The sequence below is a fragment of the Somniosus microcephalus genome, chromosome 24 (genome assembly GCF_052327205.1).
Source record: "Somniosus microcephalus isolate GS21.2 chromosome 24, FLI_Smic_1.0, whole genome shotgun sequence".
Taxonomy (NCBI): Eukaryota; Metazoa; Chordata; class Chondrichthyes; order Squaliformes; family Somniosidae; genus Somniosus; species Somniosus microcephalus.
The window spans coordinates 2,066,837-2,083,103 of NC_141010.1; positions in this window are offsets into that span (position 1 = coordinate 2,066,837).

Sequence of the window (16,267 nt, forward strand, 5' to 3'; positions counted from 1 at the left end):
TATCAGAGTGTTACAGTGAGGAGTGTGGGGTATATCAGAGTGTTACAGTGAGAGGTGTGGGGTATATCAGAGTGTTACAGTGAGGGGTGTGGGGTATATCAGAGAGTATTACAGTGAGGAGTGTGGGGTATATCAGGGTGTTACAGTGAGGAGTGTGGGGTATATCAGAGTGTTACAGTGAGGAGTGTGGGGTATATCAGGGTGTTACAGTGAGAGGTGTGGGGTATATCAGAGAGTGTTACAGTGAGGGGTGTGGGGTATATCAGAGAGTATTAAAGTGAGGAGTGTGGGGTATATCAGGGTGTTACAGTGAGGAGTGTGGGGTGTATCAGAGAGTGTTAAAGTGAGGAGTGTGGGGTGTATCAGGGTGTTACAGTGAGAGGTGTGGGGTATATCAGAGAGTGTTACAGTGAGGGGTGTGGGGTATATCAGAGAGTATTAAAGTGAGAAGTGTGGGGTATATCAGGGTGTTACAGTGAGAGGTGTGGGGTATATCAGAGAGTGTTACAGTGAGGGGTGTGGGGTATATCAGAGAGTATTAAAGTGAGGAGTGTGGGGTATATCAGGGTGTTACAGTGAGGGGTGTGGGGTATATCAGAGTGTTACAGTGAGAGGTGTGGGGTATATCAGAGTGTTACAGTGAGGGGTGTGGGGTATATCAGAGAGTGTTACAGTGAGGGGTGTGGGGTGTATCAGAGAGTGTTAAAGTGAGGGGTGTGGGGTATATCAGAGTGTTACAGTGAGGGGTGTGGGGTATATCAGAGAGTATTAAAGTGAGGAGTGTGGGGTATATCAGGGTGTTACAGTGAGAGGTGTGGGGTATATCAGAGAGTGTTACAGTGAGGGCTGTGGGGTATATCAGAGAGTATTAAAGTGAGGAGTGTGGGGTGTATCAGGGTGTTACAGTGAGGGGTGTGGGGTGTATCAGAGAGTGTTAAAGTGAGGGGTGTGGGGTGTATCAGTGTGTTACAGTGAGGGGTGTGGGGTATATCAGAGTGTACTGTGAGGGGTGTGGGGTATATCAGAGCGTGTTACAGTGAGGGGTGTGGGGTATATCAGAGTGTTACTGTGAGGGGTGTGGGGTATATCAGAGTGTTACTGTGAGGGGTGTGGGGTATATCAGAGTGTTACAGTGAGGGGTGTGGGGTATATCAGAGTGTTACAGTGAGGGGTGTGGGGTATATCAGAGTGTTACTGTGAGGGGTGTGGGGTGTATCAGTGTGTTACAGTGAGGGGTGTGGGGTATATCAGAGAGTGTTAAAGTGAGGGGTGCGGGGTATATCAGAGTGTTACAGTGAGGGGTGTGGGGTATATCAGAGTGTTACAGTGAGGGGTGTAGGGTATATCAGAGAGTATTACAGTGATGAGTGTCGGGTATATCAGAGTGTTACAGTGAGGAGTGTGGGGTATATCAGAGTGTTACAGTGAGAGGTGTGGGGTATATCAGAGTGTTACAGTGAGGGGTGTGGGGTATATCAGAGAGTATTACAGTGAGGAGTGTGGGGTATATCAGGGTGTTACAGTGAGGAGTGTGGGGTATATCAGGGTGTTACAGTGAGAGGTGTGGGGTATATCAGAGAGTGTTACAGTGAGGGGTGTGGGGTATATCAGAGAGTATTAAAGTGAGGAGTGTGGGGTATATCAGGGTGTTACAGTGAGGAGTGTGGGGTGTATCAGAGAGTGTTAAAGTGAGGAGTGTGGGGTGTATCAGGGTGTTACAGTGAGAGGTGTGGGGTATATCAGAGAGTGTTACAGTGAGGGGTGTGGGGTATATCAGAGAGTATTAAAGTGAGGAGTGTGGGGTATATCAGGGTGTTACAGTGAGAGGTGTGGGGTATATCAGAGAGTGTTACAGTGAGGGGTGTGGGGTATATCAGAGAGTATTAAAGTGAGGAGTGTGGGGTGTATCAGGGTGTTACAGTGAGGGGTGTGGGGTGTATCAGAGAGTGTTAAAGTGAGGGGTGTGGGGTGTATCAGTGTGTTACAGTGAGGGGTGTGGGGTATATCAGTGTGTTACAGTGAGGGGTGTGGGGTATATCAGAGTGTTACTGTGAGGGGTGTGGGGTATATCAGAGCGTGTTACAGTGAGGGGTGTGGGGTATATCAGAGTGTTACAGTGAGGAGTGTGGGGTATATCAGAGTGTTACTGTGAGGAGTGTGCGGTATATCAGAGTGTTACTGTGAGGAGTGTGGGGTATATCAGAGTGTTACTGTGAGGGGTGTGGGGTATATCAGAGTGTTACAGTGAGGGGTGTGGGGTATATCAGAGTGTTACAGTGAGGGGTGTGGGGTATATCAGAGTGTTACTGTGAGGGGTGTGGGGTGTATCAGTGTGTTAAAGTGAGGGGTGCGGGGTATATCAGAGTGCTCCAGTGAGGGGTGTGGGGTATATCAGAGTGTTACAGTGAGGGGTGTAGGGTATATCAGAGAGTATTACAGTGACGAGTGTCAGGTATATCAGAGTGTTACAGTGAGGAGTGTGGGGTATATCAGAGTGTTACAGTGAGAGGTGTGGGGTATATCAGAGTGTTACAGTGAGGGGTGTGGGGTATATCAGAGAGTATTACAGTGAGGAGTGTGGGGTATATCAGGGTGTTACATTGAGGAGTGTGGGGTATATCAGAGTGTTACAGTGAGGAGTGTGGGGTATATCAGGGTGTTACAGTGAGAGGTGTGGGGTATATCAGAGAGTGTTACAGTGAGGGGTGTGGGGTATATCAGAGAGTATTAAAGTGAGGAGTGTGGGGTATATCAGGGTGTTACAGTGAGGAGTGTGGGGTGTATCAGAGAGTGTTAAAGTGAGGAGTGTGGGGTGTATCAGGGTGTTACAGTGAGAGGTGTGGGGTATATCAGAGAGTGTTACAGTGAGGGGTGTGGGGTATATCAGAGAGTATTAAAGTGAGGAGTGTGGGGTATATCAGGGTGTTACAGTGAGAGGTGTGGGGTGTATCAGAGAGTGTTACAGTGAGGGGTGTGGGGTATATCAGAGAGTATTAAAGTGAGGTGTGTGGGGTATATCAGGGTGTTACAGTGAGGGGTGTGGGGTATATCAGAGAGTGTTAAAGTGAGGGGTGTGGGGTATATCAGAGTGTTACAGTGAGGGGTGTGGGGTATATCAGAGTGTTACAGTGAGAGGTGTGGGGTATATCAGAGTGTTACAGTGAGGGGTGTGGGGTATATCAGAGAGTGTTACAGTGAGGGGTGTGGGGTATATCAGAGTGTTACAGTGAGGGGTGTGGGGTATATCAGTGTGTTACAGTGAGGGGTGTGGGGTGTATCAGTGAGTGTTAAAGTGAGGGGTGTGGGGTATATCAGAGTGTTACAGTGAGGGGTGTGGGGTATATCAGAGTGTTACAGTGAGAGGTGTGGGGTATATCAGAGTGTTACAGTGAGGGGTGTGGGGTATATCAGAGAGTGTTACAGTGAGGGGTGTGGGGTGTATCAGAGAGTGTTAAAGTGAGGGGTGTGGGGTATATCAGAGTGTTACAGTGAGGGGTGTGGGGTATATCAGAGCGTGTTACAGTGAGTGGAGTGGGGTATATCAGAGTGTTACAGTGAGGAGTGTGGGGTGTATCAGTGTGTTACAGTGAGAGGTGTGGGGTATATCAGAGTGTTACAGTGAGGGGTGTGGAGTATATCAGTGTGTTACAGTGAGGGGTGTGGGGTATATCAGAGTGTACTGTGAGGGGTGTGGGGTATATCAGAGCGTGTTACAGTGAGGGGTGTGGGGTATATCAGAGTGTTACTGTGAGGGGTGTGGGGTATATCAGAGTGTTACTGTGAGGGGTGTGGGGTATATCAGAGTGTTACAGTGAGGGGTGTGGGGTATATCAGAGTGTTACAGTGAGGGGTGTGGGGTATATCAGAGTGTTACTGTGAGGGGTGTGGGGTGTATCAGTGTGTTACAGTGAGGGGTGTGGGGTATATCAGAGAGTGTTAAAGTGAGGGGTGCGGGGTATATCAGAGTGTTACAGTGAGGGGTGTGGGGTATATCAGAGTGTTACAGTGAGGGGTGTAGGGTATATCAGAGAGTATTACAGTGATGAGTGTCGGGTATATCAGAGTGTTACAGTGAGGAGTGTGGGGTATATCAGGGAGTATTACAGTGATGAGTGTCGGGTATATCAGAGTGTTACAGTGAGGGGTGTGGGGTATATCAGGGTGTTACAGTGAGAGGTGTGGGGTATATCAGAGAGTGTTACAGTGAGAGGTGTGGGGTATATCAGAGTGTTACAGTGAGGGGTGTGGGGTATATCAGAGAGTATTACAGTGAGGAGTGTGGGTTATATCAGGGTGTTACAGTGAGGAGTGTGGGGTATATCAGGGTGTTACAGTGAGAGGTGTGGGGTATATCAGAGAGTGTTACAGTGAGGGGTGTGGGGTATATCAGAGAGTATTAAAGTGAGGAGTGTGGGGTGTATCAGGGTGTTACAGTGAGGGGTGTGGGGTGTATCAGAGAGTGTTAAAGTGAGGGGTGTGGGGTGTATCAGTGTGTTACAGTGAGGGGTGTGGGGTGTATCAGTGTGTTACAGTGAGGGGTGTGGGGTATATCAGTGTGTTACAGTGAGGGGTGTGGGGTATATCAGAGTGTTACTGTGAGGGGTGTGGGGTATATCAGAGCGTGTTACTGTGAGGGGTGTGGGGTATATCAGAGTGTTACAGTGAGGAGTGTGGGGTATATCAGAGTGTTACTGTGAGGAGTGTGCGGTATATCAGAGTGTTACTGTGAGGAGTGTGGGGTATATCAGAGTGTTACAGTGAGGGGTGTGCGGTATATCAGAGAGTGTTACAGTGAGGGGTGTGGGGTATATCAGAGTGTGTTACAGTGAGAGGCGTGGGCTATATCAGAGTGTTACAGTGAGGGGTGTGGGGTATATCAGTGTTACTGCGAGGAGTGTGGGGTATATCAGTGTGTTACTGTGAGGGGTGTGGGGTATATCAGAGTGTTACAGTGAGGAGTGTGGGGTATATCAGAGTGTTACTGTGAGGGGTGTGGGATATATCAGAGTGTTACAGTGAGGAGTGTGGGGTATATCAGAGTGTTAGAGTGAGGGGTGTGGGGTATATCAGAGTGTTACAGTGAGGGGTGTGGGGTATATCAGAGTGTTACTGTGAGGGGTGTGGGGTATATCAGAGTGTTTCAGTGAGGAGTGTGGGGTATATCAGAGTGTTACAGTGAGGGGTGTGGGGTGTATCAGACTGTTACAGTGAGAGGTGTGCGGTATATCAGAGTGTTACTGTGAGGGGTGTGGGGTATATCAGAGTGTTACTGTGAGGGGTGTGGGGTGTATCAGTGTGTTACAGTGAGGGGTGTGGGGTATATCAGAGAGTGTTAAAGTGAGGGGTGTGGGGTATATCAGTGTTACAGTGAGAGGTGTGGGGTATATCAGAGTGTTATTGTGAGGGGTGTGGGGTGTATCAGAGTGTTACTGTGAGGGGTGTGGGGTATATCAGAGTGTTACTGTGAGGGGTGTGGGGTGTATCAGTGTGTTACAGTGAGGGGTGTGGGGTATATCAGAGCGTGTTACAGTGAGGGGTGTGGGGTATATCAGAGTGTTACAGTGAGGGGTGTGGGGTATATCAGAGTGTTACAGTGAGGGGTGTGGGGTATATCAGAGTGTTACTGTGAGGGGTGTGGGGTATATCAGTGTGTTACAGTGAGAGGTGTGGGGTATATCAGAGCGTGTTACAGTGAGGGGTGTGGGGTATATCAGAGTGTTACTGTGAGGGGTGTGGGGTATACCAGAGTGTTACTGTGAGGGGTGGGGGATGTATCAGTGTGTTACAGTGAGGGGTGTGGGGTATATCAGAGAGTGTTAAAGTGAGGGGTGTGGGGTGTATCAGTGTGTTACAGTGAGGGGTGTATCAGCGTATTACAGTGAGGGGTGTGGGGTATATCAGAGAGTGTTAAAGTGAGGGGTGCGGGGTATATCAGAGTGTTACAGTGAGGGGTGTGGGGTATATCAGAGTGTTACAGTGAGGGGTGTGGGGTATATCAGAGAGTATTACAGTGAGGATTGTCGGGTATGTCAGAGTGTTACAGTGAGGCGTGTGGGGTATATCAGAGTGTTACATTGAGGGGTGTGGCGTATATCAGAGTGTTACTGTGAGGGGTGTGGGGTATATCAGAGTGTTACAGTGAGGAGTGTGGGGTATATCAGAGTGTTACAGTGAGGGGTGTGGGATATATCAGAGAGTATTACAGTGAGGAGTGTGGGGTATATCAGAGTGTTACAGTGAGGAGTGTGGGGTATATCAGAGTGTTACAGTGAGGAGTGTGGGGTATATCAGAGTGTTACAGTGAGGTGTGTGGGGTATATCAGAGAGTATTACAGTGAGGATTGTCGGGTATATCAGAGTGTTACAGTGAGGCGTGTGGGGTATATCAGAGTGTTACAGTGAGGGGTGTGGCGTATATCAGAGTGTTACTGTGAGGGTTGTGGGGTATATCAGTGTTACTGTGAGGGGTGTGGGGTATATCAGAGTGTTACAGGGAGGGGTGTCGAGTATATCAGTGTGTTACAGTGAGGATTGCCGGGTATATCAGAATGTTAAATTGCAGGCTGTGGGGTATATCATTGGGTTACAGTGAGTGGTGTGGGGTATATCAGTGTTACATTCAGGGGTATAGGGCATGTCAGAAAGTTACAGTGAGGGGTGTAGTGTATATCAGAGTGTTACAGTGAGGGGAGTGGTGTATATCAGATTGTTTCAGTAAGGGGTCTGGAGTATATCAGAGTGTTACAGTGAAGGTTGTTGGCTATATCTTCTTTCTCTCTTAGGCAGTCCCTTGGAACCGAGGATGACTTGCTTCCACATTAAAAATGAGTTCTCAGGTGACTGATGAGTCCAATGCGGGACCTACAGTCTCTGTCACAGGTGGGGCAGACGGTGGTTGAAGGGGCGGGTGGGTGGGGTGCTTGGGTTGACGTGCGCTCATTGCGCTGCCTGCGCTTGGCTTCCACTTGCTCCCGGCGAAGAGACTCGAGGTGTTCGGCGCCTTCCCGGATGCTTCTCCACTTTGTGCGGTCTTGGACCAGGGATTCCCAGGTGTCAGTGGGGATGTTACACTTTTTCAAGGAGGCTTTGAGGGTGTCCTTGAAGCGTTTCCTCTGCCCACCTGGGGCTCTCTTGAGGTATCGGAGTTCAGAGTAGAGCGCTTGTTTTGGGAGTCTCGTATCAGGCATGCGGACAATGTGACCCGTCCATCGGAGCTGATTGAGCGTGGTCAAAGCTTCGACGCTGGGGATGTTGGCCTGAGCAAGAACACTGACGTTGGTGCGCCTATCCTACCAATGGATTTGCAGGATCTTGCGGAGGCAGCGTTGGTGGTACCTCTCCAGTGCTTTGAGGTGCCTGCTGTACATGGTCTATGTCTCTGAGGTATACAGCAGGGCGAATATCACTGCTGCTCTGTAGACCATGAGCTTAGTACCGGGTTTGAGGTCCTGGTCTTCAAACACTCTCTTCCTCAGGCGACCGAAGGCTGCACTGGCACACTGAAGGCGGTGTTGGACTTCGTCATCGATGTCTGCCCTTGTTGACAGTAGGCTCCCGAGGTATGGAAAGTGGTCCACGTTGTCCAAGGCCTTGTCGTGGATTTTGATAATCGGGGGGCAGTACTGTATGGCGGGGGCAGGTTGGTAGAGGACCTTTGTCTTACGGATGTTTAGTGTAAGGCCCATGCTCTCATACGCTTCGGTGAAGGTGTTGACGATGGTTTGGAGTTCGACCTCCGAGTGAGTGCAGACACAAGCATCATCTGCATACCGTAATTCGACGACAGAGGATGGGACGACCTTGGATCTGGACTGGAGGCGACGGAGGTTGAACAGTTTCCCGTTTGTTCTGTAAATTAGCTCCACTCCAGCGGGGAGCTTACTGAGGGTGAGATGGAGCATTGCAGCAAGGAATATCGAGAAGAGCGTTGGTGCGATGACACAGCCTTGCTTGACCCTGGTTCATACATGAATTGGGTCTGTGGTGGAACCGTTAGTCAGGATCACGGCTTGCATGTTATCGTGAAGCAGGCGGATGATGGTGACAAACTTTTGAGGGCATCCGAATTTGAGGATGACACTCCATAGTCCCTCACGGTTGACAGTGTCGAAGACCTTGGTGAGATCAAAGAAGGCCATGTACAGTGGTTGGTGCTGTTCCCTGCATTTCTCTTGTAATTGACGTGCGGTGAAGATCATGTCCATTGTGCCCCTTAGTGGGCGGAATCCGCATTGCGACTCTGGGAGGAGCTCTTCGGCCACTGGGAGAAGGCGATTGAGGAGGATTCTTGCGATGACTTTCCCTGTGGCAGACAGCAGGGAAAGTCCTCTGTAATTACCACAATCGGACTTGTCACCTTTCTTGAAGATGGTCACAATTACGGCGTCTCTGAGATCCCCTGACATGCTCTCCTCCTTCCAGATAAGGGAAATTAGTTCATGAATTCGCACCAGTAATGCTTCTCCACCATGCTTTAGTGCCTCGGCAGGGATTCCATCTGCTCCTGAGGCCTTGTTGTTCTTCAGTTGTCGGATGGCCTTTTCAAACTCATGCCGGGCTGGGGTTGTGCTGAGATGGTGGTGGGTAGCATGCTGTGGGATGGAGTTGAGGACACTCGTGTCGAAGACAGAGTTGTGGTTAAGGTGATCTTCGAAGTGCTCTTTCCAACGGGCACTGACTGCCTCTCTGTCCTTGATGAGTACTTCTCCGTTCTTGGCCCGCAGTGGGGAAGGGCCTTGGGTGCTTTGGTCGTAGATGGTCTTGACTGCGCTTAAGAATCCACGCATGTCGTGGTTGTCGGCTAGCTGCTGGATCTCCTGCGCTTTCTCCACCCACCATCTGTTCTTTACGTCGCGAGTTTTTTGTTGGACCTCGGCCTTCAGACTTCTGTAGAGCTGCTTTCTTGTTCTCGAGTTCTGTTGCTGTTTCCAGATCAGGAGTGCCTTGCGCTTGCGGCTTATTAGCTCCTGGATCTCCTGGTCATTCTCGTCGAACCAAACTTGGTGTTTCCTGGTCGAGTGACCGAGTGTCTCTTCACAGGTGCTGATTATGGAGGCCTTGAGTGCAGACCAGGTGCTATGGACACTCTGTGTCTCTGCATCACCGGGAGTCGTCAGGTTGTTTGTGAGATGTAGGCTGAATAGGGCTTTTTTAGCGGGGTCTTTGAGTGCTCCAGCGTTAATTTTCCTGCGGCATTGTTTCTGTTGCCGCCACTGTTTTGGGGCTACATTGATGGAGATGACAGTGCGGATTAGGCGGTGGTCTGTCCAGCAGTCATCAGCTCCTGTCATGGCGCGGGTGATGCAGACGTCCTTGCGGTCCCTCGCTCGGACGATGACGTAGTCCAGCAGACGCCAGTGCTTGAAGCGAGGGTGCCGCCATGAAGCCTTGTACTTGTCTCTCTGACGGAACAAGGTGCTGGTTATGACACCTATAGGTGGGGTATAGCAGTGTTACAGTGAAAGGTGTGGGGTATATCAGAGTGTTAATGTGAGGGGTGTGGGGTATATCAGTGTGTTACAGTGAAAGGGGTGGGGTATATCAGAGTGTTACAGAGTGGTGTGTGGTGTATATCAGTGTTACAGTTTGGGGTGTGGGGTATATCAGAGTGTTACAGTGAGGGGTGTGGGGTATATCAGTGTTACAGTGAGGAGTGTGGGGTATATCAGAATGTTACAGTGAGGGGTGTGGGGTATATCAGTGTTACAGTGAGGGGTGTGGTGTATATCAGAGTGTTACAGTGAGGGGTGTGGTGTATATCAGTGTGTTACAGTGAGGGGTGTGGGGTATATCAGAGTGTTACAGTGAGGAGAGAGGGGTATATTAGTGTTACAGTGAGGGGCGTGGGGTATATCAGAGTGTTACAGTGAGGGGTGTGGGATATATCAGAGTGTTACAGTGAGGGGTGAGGGGTATATCAGTGTTACAGTGAGAGGCGTGGGGTATGTCAGAGTGTTACAGTGAGGACTATCGAGTGTATCAGAGTGTTATAGTGAGTGGTGAGGGTTATATCAGAGAGTTACAGTGAGGGGTGTGGAGTATGTCAGAGTGTTACAGTGAGGGGTCTGGGTTATATCAGAGTGTTACAGTGAGAGATGTGGGTTATATCTGAGTGTTTCAGTGAGGGGTGTGGGTTTATCAAAGTGTTACAGTGAGGGGTGTGGGGTATATCAGTGTTACAGTGAGGGGTGTATGGTATATCAGAGTGTTACAGTGAGGGGTGTGGGGTATATCAGAGAGTTACAGTGAGGGGTGTGGAGTATATCAGAGAGTATTACAGTGAGGGGTGTGGGGTATATCAGAGTGTTACAGTGAGGGGTGTGGTGTATATCAGTGTATTACAGTGAGTGATGTGGGGTCTATCAGTGTTACAGTGAGTGGTGTGGGGTATATCAGAGTTTTAAAGTGAGAGGTGTGGGGTCTATCAGTGTTACAGTGAGTGGTGTGGGGTCTATCAGAGTGTTACATTTAGGGGTGTAGTGTCTATCATAGTGTTCCAGTGACGTGTGTTGGGCATATCAGAGTGTTACATTGAGGGGTGTGGGGTATAACAGAGTGTTACAGTGAGGGGTATATCAGAGTGTTACAGTAACGTGTGTGGGGTATATCAGTGTTACAGTGAGGGGTGTGGTGTATATCAGTGTGTTACAGTGAGGGGTGTGGGGTATATCAGAGTGTTACAGTGAGGAGAGAGGGGTATATTAGTGTTACAGTGAGGGGCGTGGGGTATATCAGAGTGTTACAGTGAGGGGTGTGGGATATATCAGAGTGTTACAGTGAGGGGTGAGGGGTATATCAGTGTTACAGTGAGAGGCGTGGGGTATATCAGAGTGTTACAGTGAGGGGTTTTTAAGAGTGTTACAGTGAGGGGTGTGGGGTATGTCAGAGTGTTACAGTGAGGACTATCAGGTATATCAGAGTGTTACAGTGAGGGGTCTGGGTTTTATCAGAGTGTTTCAGTGAGGGGTGTGGGTTATATCAGAGTGTTACAGTGAGGGGCGTGGGGTACATCAGTGTTACAGTGAGGGGTGTGGGGTATATCAGTGTTACAGTGAGGGGTGTGGGGTATATCAGAGTGTTACAGTGAGGGGTGTGGGATATATCAGAGTGTTACAGTGAGGGGTGAGGGGTATATCAGTGTTACAGTGAGGGGCGTTGGGTATATCAAAGTGTTACAGTGAAGGGTGTGGGGTATATCAGAGTGTTACAGTGAGAGGTGTGGGGTATATCAGTGTTGCAGTGAGGGGTGTGGGGTATGTCAGAGTGTTACAGTGAGGACTATCGAGTGTATCAGAGTGTTATAGTGAGTGGTGAGGGTTATATCAGAGAGTTACAGTGAGGGGTGTGGAGTATGTCAGAGTGTTACAGTGAGGGGTCTGGGTTATATCAGAGTGTTACAGTGAGAGATGTGGGTTATATCTGAGTGTTTCAGTGAGGGGTGTGGGTTTATCAAAGTGTTACAGTGAGGGGTGTGGGGTATATCAGTGTTACAGTGAGGGGTGTATGGTATATCAGAGTGTTACAGTGAGGGGTGTGGGGTATATCAGAGAGTTACAGTGAGGGGTGTGGAGTATATCAGAGAGTATTACAGTGAGGGGTGTGGGGTATATCAGAGTGTTACAGTGAGGGGTGTGGTGTATATCAGTGTATTACAGTGAGTGATGTGGGGTCTATCAGTGTTACAGTGAGTGGTGTGGGGTATATCAGAGTTTTAAAGTGAGAGGTGTGGGGTCTATCAGTGTTACAGTGAGTGGTGTGGGGTCTATCAGAGTGTTACATTTAGGGGTGTAGTGTCTATCATAGTGTTCCAGTGACGTGTGTTGGGCATATCAGAGTGTTACATTGAGGGGTGTGGGGTATAACAGAGTGTTACAGTGAGGGGTATATCAGAGTGTTACAGTAACGTGTGTGGGGTATATCAGTGTTACAGTGAGGGGTGTGGGGTATATCAGAGTGTTACAGTGAAGGGTGTCGGGTATATCAGCGTCACAGTAAGGGGTGTGGAGTATATCAGAGTGTTACAGGGAAGGGTATGGGTTATTTCAGAGTGTTACAGTAAGTGGTGTGGTGTATATCAGAGTGTTACATTAAGGGGTGTGGGGTATATCAGTGTTACAGTGAGGGGTGTGGGGTATATCTGTGTGTTACAGTGAGGGGTGTGGGGTATATCAGTGTTACAGTCAGGGGTATAGGGTATATCAGAGTGTTACAGTGATGAGTGTGGGGTATATCAGAGATTATTACAGTGAGGGGTGTGGAGTATATCAGAGTGTTACAGTGAGGAGTGTAAGGTATATCAGAGCATTACAGATTGGGGTGTGGTGTATACCAGTGTTACAGTTTGGGGTGTGGGGTATATCAGAGTGTTACAGTGAGGGGTGTGGGGTATATCAGTGTTACAGTGAGGGGAGTGGGGTATATCAGAGTGTTACAGTGAGGGGTGTGGAGCATATTAGAGTGTTATATTGAGGGATGTGAGGTATATCAGAGTGTTACAGTGAGGGGTGTGAATTATATCAGAATGTTACAGTGAGGGGTGTGGGGTATATCAGAGTGTTACAGTAAGGGGTGTGGTGTATATCAGTGTTACAGTGAGGGGTGTGGGGTATATCAGAGTGTTACAGTGAGAGGTGTGGGGTATATCAGAGTGTGACAGTGAGGGGTGTGGATTATATCAGAGTGTTACTTTAAGGGGTGTGGGGTATATCAGAATGTTACAGTGTGGGCTGTGGGGTATATCAGAATGTTACAGTGAGGGGTGCGGGGTATATCAGAATGTTACAGTGTGGGCTGTGGGGTATATCAGAATGTTACAGTAAGGGGTGTGGGGTATATCAGAGTGTTACAGTAAGGGGTGTGGGGTATATCAGAGTGTTACAGTAAGGGGTGTGGGGTATATCAGTGTGTTACAGTGAGGGGTGTGGGGTATATCAGAGTGTTACAGTGAGGGGTCTGGGTTTTATCAGAGTGTTTCAGTGAGGGGTGTGGGTTATATCAGAGTGTTACAGTGAGGGGCGTGGGGTACATCAGTGTTACAGTGAGGGGTGTGGGGTATATCAGTGTTACAGTGAGGGGTGTGGGGTATATCAGAGTGTTACAGTGAGGGGTGTGGGATATATCAGAGTGTTACAGTGAGGGGTGAGGGGTATATCAGTGTTACAGTGAGGGGCGTTGGGTATATCAAAGTGTTACAGTGAAGGGTGTGGGGTATATCAGAGTGTTACAGTGAGAGGTGTGGGGTATATCAGTGTTGCAGTGAGGGGTGTGGGGTATGTCAGAGTGTTACAGTGAGGACTATCGAGTGTATCAGAGTGTTATAGTGAGTGGTGAGGGTTATATCAGAGAGTTACAGTGAGGGGTGTGGAGTATGTCAGAGTGTTACAGTGAGGGGTCTGGGTTATATCAGAGTGTTACAGTGAGAGATGTGGGTTATATCTGAGTGTTTCAGTGAGGGGTGTGGGTTTATCAAAGTGTTACAGTGAGGGGTGTGGGGTATATCAGTGTTACAGTGAGGGGTGTATGGTATATCAGAGTGTTACAGTGAGGGGTGTGGGGTATATCAGAGAGTTACAGTGAGGGGTGTGGAGTATATCAGAGAGTATTACAGTGAGGGGTGTGGGGTATATCAGAGTGTTACAGTGAGGGGTGTGGTGTATATCAGTGTATTACAGTGAGTGATGTGGGGTCTATCAGTGTTACAGTGAGTGGTGTGGGGTATATCAGAGTTTTAAAGTGAGAGGTGTGGGGTCTATCAGTGTTACAGTGAGTGGTGTGGGGTCTATCAGAGTGTTACATTTAGGGGTGTAGTGTCTATCATAGTGTTCCAGTGACGTGTGTTGGGCATATCAGAGTGTTACATTAAGGGGTGTGGGGTATAACAGAGTGTTACAGTGAGGGGTATATCAGAGTGTTACAGTAACGTGTGTGGGGTATATCAGTGTTACAGTGAGGGGTGTGGGGTATATCAGAGTGTTACAGTGAAGGGTGTCGGGTATATCAGCGTCACAGTAAGGGGTGTGGAGTATATCAGAGTGTTACAGGGAAGGGTATGGGTTATTTCAGAGTGTTACAGTAAGTGGTGTGGTGTATATCAGAGTGTTACATTAAGGGGTGTGGGGTATATCAGTGTTACAGTGAGGGGTGTGGGGTATATCTGTGTGTTACAGTGAGGGGTGTGGGGTATATCAGTGTTACAGTCAGGGGTATAGGGTATATCAGAGTGTTACAGTGATGAGTGTGGGGTATATCAGAGATTATTACAGTGAGGGGTGTGGAGTATATCAGAGTGTTACAGTGAGGAGTGTAAGGTATATCAGAGCATTACAGATTGGGGTGTGGTGTATACCAGTGTTACAGTTTGGGGTGTGGGGTATATCAGAGTGTTACAGTGAGGGGTGTGGGGTATATCAGTGTTACAGTGAGGGGAGTGGGGTATATCAGAGTGTTACAGTGAGGGGTGTGGAGCATATTAGAGTGTTATATTGAGGGATGTGAGGTATATCAGAGTGTTACAGTGAGGGGTGTGAATTATATCAGAATGTTACAGTGAGGGGTGTGGGGTATATCAGAGTGTTACAGTAAGGGGTGTGGTGTATATCAGTGTTACAGTGAGGGGTGTGGGGTATATCAGAGTGTTACAGTGAGAGGTGTGGGGTATATCAGAGTGTGACAGTGAGGGGTGTGGATTATATCAGAGTGTTACTTTAAGGGGTGTGGGGTATATCAGAATGTTACAGTGTGGGCTGTGGGGTATATCAGAATGTTACAGTGAGGGGTGCGGGGTATATCAGAGTGTTACAGTAAGGGGTGTGGGGTATATCAGAGTGTTACAGTAAGGGGTGTGGGGTATATCAGTGTGTTACAGTGAGGGGTGTGGGGTATATCAGAGTGTTACAGTAAGGGGTGTGGGGTATATCAGTCTTACAGTGAGGGGTGCAGGGTTTATCAGTGTTACAGTGAGGGGTGCGAGGTATATCAGTGTGTCACAGTGAGGGGTGTGGGGTATATCAGAGTGTTACAAGGAGGGGTTTGGGGTATATCAGAGTGTTACAGTAAGGGGTGTGGTGTATATCAGTGTTACAGTGAGGGGTGTGGGATATATCAGTGTTACAGTGAGGGGTGCGGGGTATATCAGTGTGTTACAGTGAGGGGTGTGGGGTACATCAGAGTGTTGCAAGGAGGGGTGTGGGGTATATCAGAGTCTTACAGTAAGGGGTGTGGTGTATATCAGTGTTACAGTGAGGGGTGTGGGATATATCAGTGTTACAGTGAGGGGTGCGGGGTATATCAGTGTGTTACAGTGAGGGGTGTGGGGTATATCAGAGTGTTACATTAAGGGGTGTGGTGTATATCAGTGTTATAGTGAGGGGTGTGGGGTATATCAGAGTCTTACAGTAAGGGGTGTGGTGTATATCAGTGTGTTACAGTGAGGGGTGTGGGGTATATCAGAGTGTTACAGTGAGGGGTGTGGGGTATATCAGAGTCTTACAGTAAGGGGTGTGGGGGTATATCAGAGTGTTACAAGGAGTGGTGTGGGAAATATCAGAGTGTTACATTAAGGGATGTGGTGTATATCAGTGTTACAGTGAGGGGTGTGGGGTATATCAGAGTGTTACATTAAGGGGTGCGGGGTATATCAGTGTTACAGTGAGGGGTGCGGGGTATATCAGTGTTACAGTGAGGGGTGCCGGGTATATCAGTGTTTCAGTGAGGGGTGCGGGGTATATCAGTGTTACAGTGAGGGGTGCGGGGTATATCAGTGTTACAGTGAGGGGTGCGGGGTATATCGGAGTGTGACATTTCTTTCTAATGCTGTTGTGATTTGTCGCAGTTTGGGAGCTCGATCTCACCACAGACCTCTCTCTGTCGATTGAGACATATCTAGACTGAGTGACGTGATTCCCCTTTGAGCAGACACATCACATGTGCTTGTCACACTGCCGATAGCTGCCTTATCCGGTGGGATTGAAGCATTGCTTAATTTTTGTATAATTCCTGTTGAATTCCGGCCAGGAGTATTTGATCCAGAAGCTGACGCACCAGGAGTGCTGATAGTGACATTCGGGAGGTGTTTGTAGCCGGACACAGGCTGTCCGCTATGGTGCTGGTTGTGACCAGTCCAAGGTCGGTGCAGATAAACTGTGGTCACTTGTGATGCTAACTGTGTTTAATCTGAGGAGCAGGAACATGCTGTGAGTGGTTAACGTGATTCTGTCAATCAAAACAAATATTTGATATTAATCGTGTCAAAAGATGAAACATTCCATTC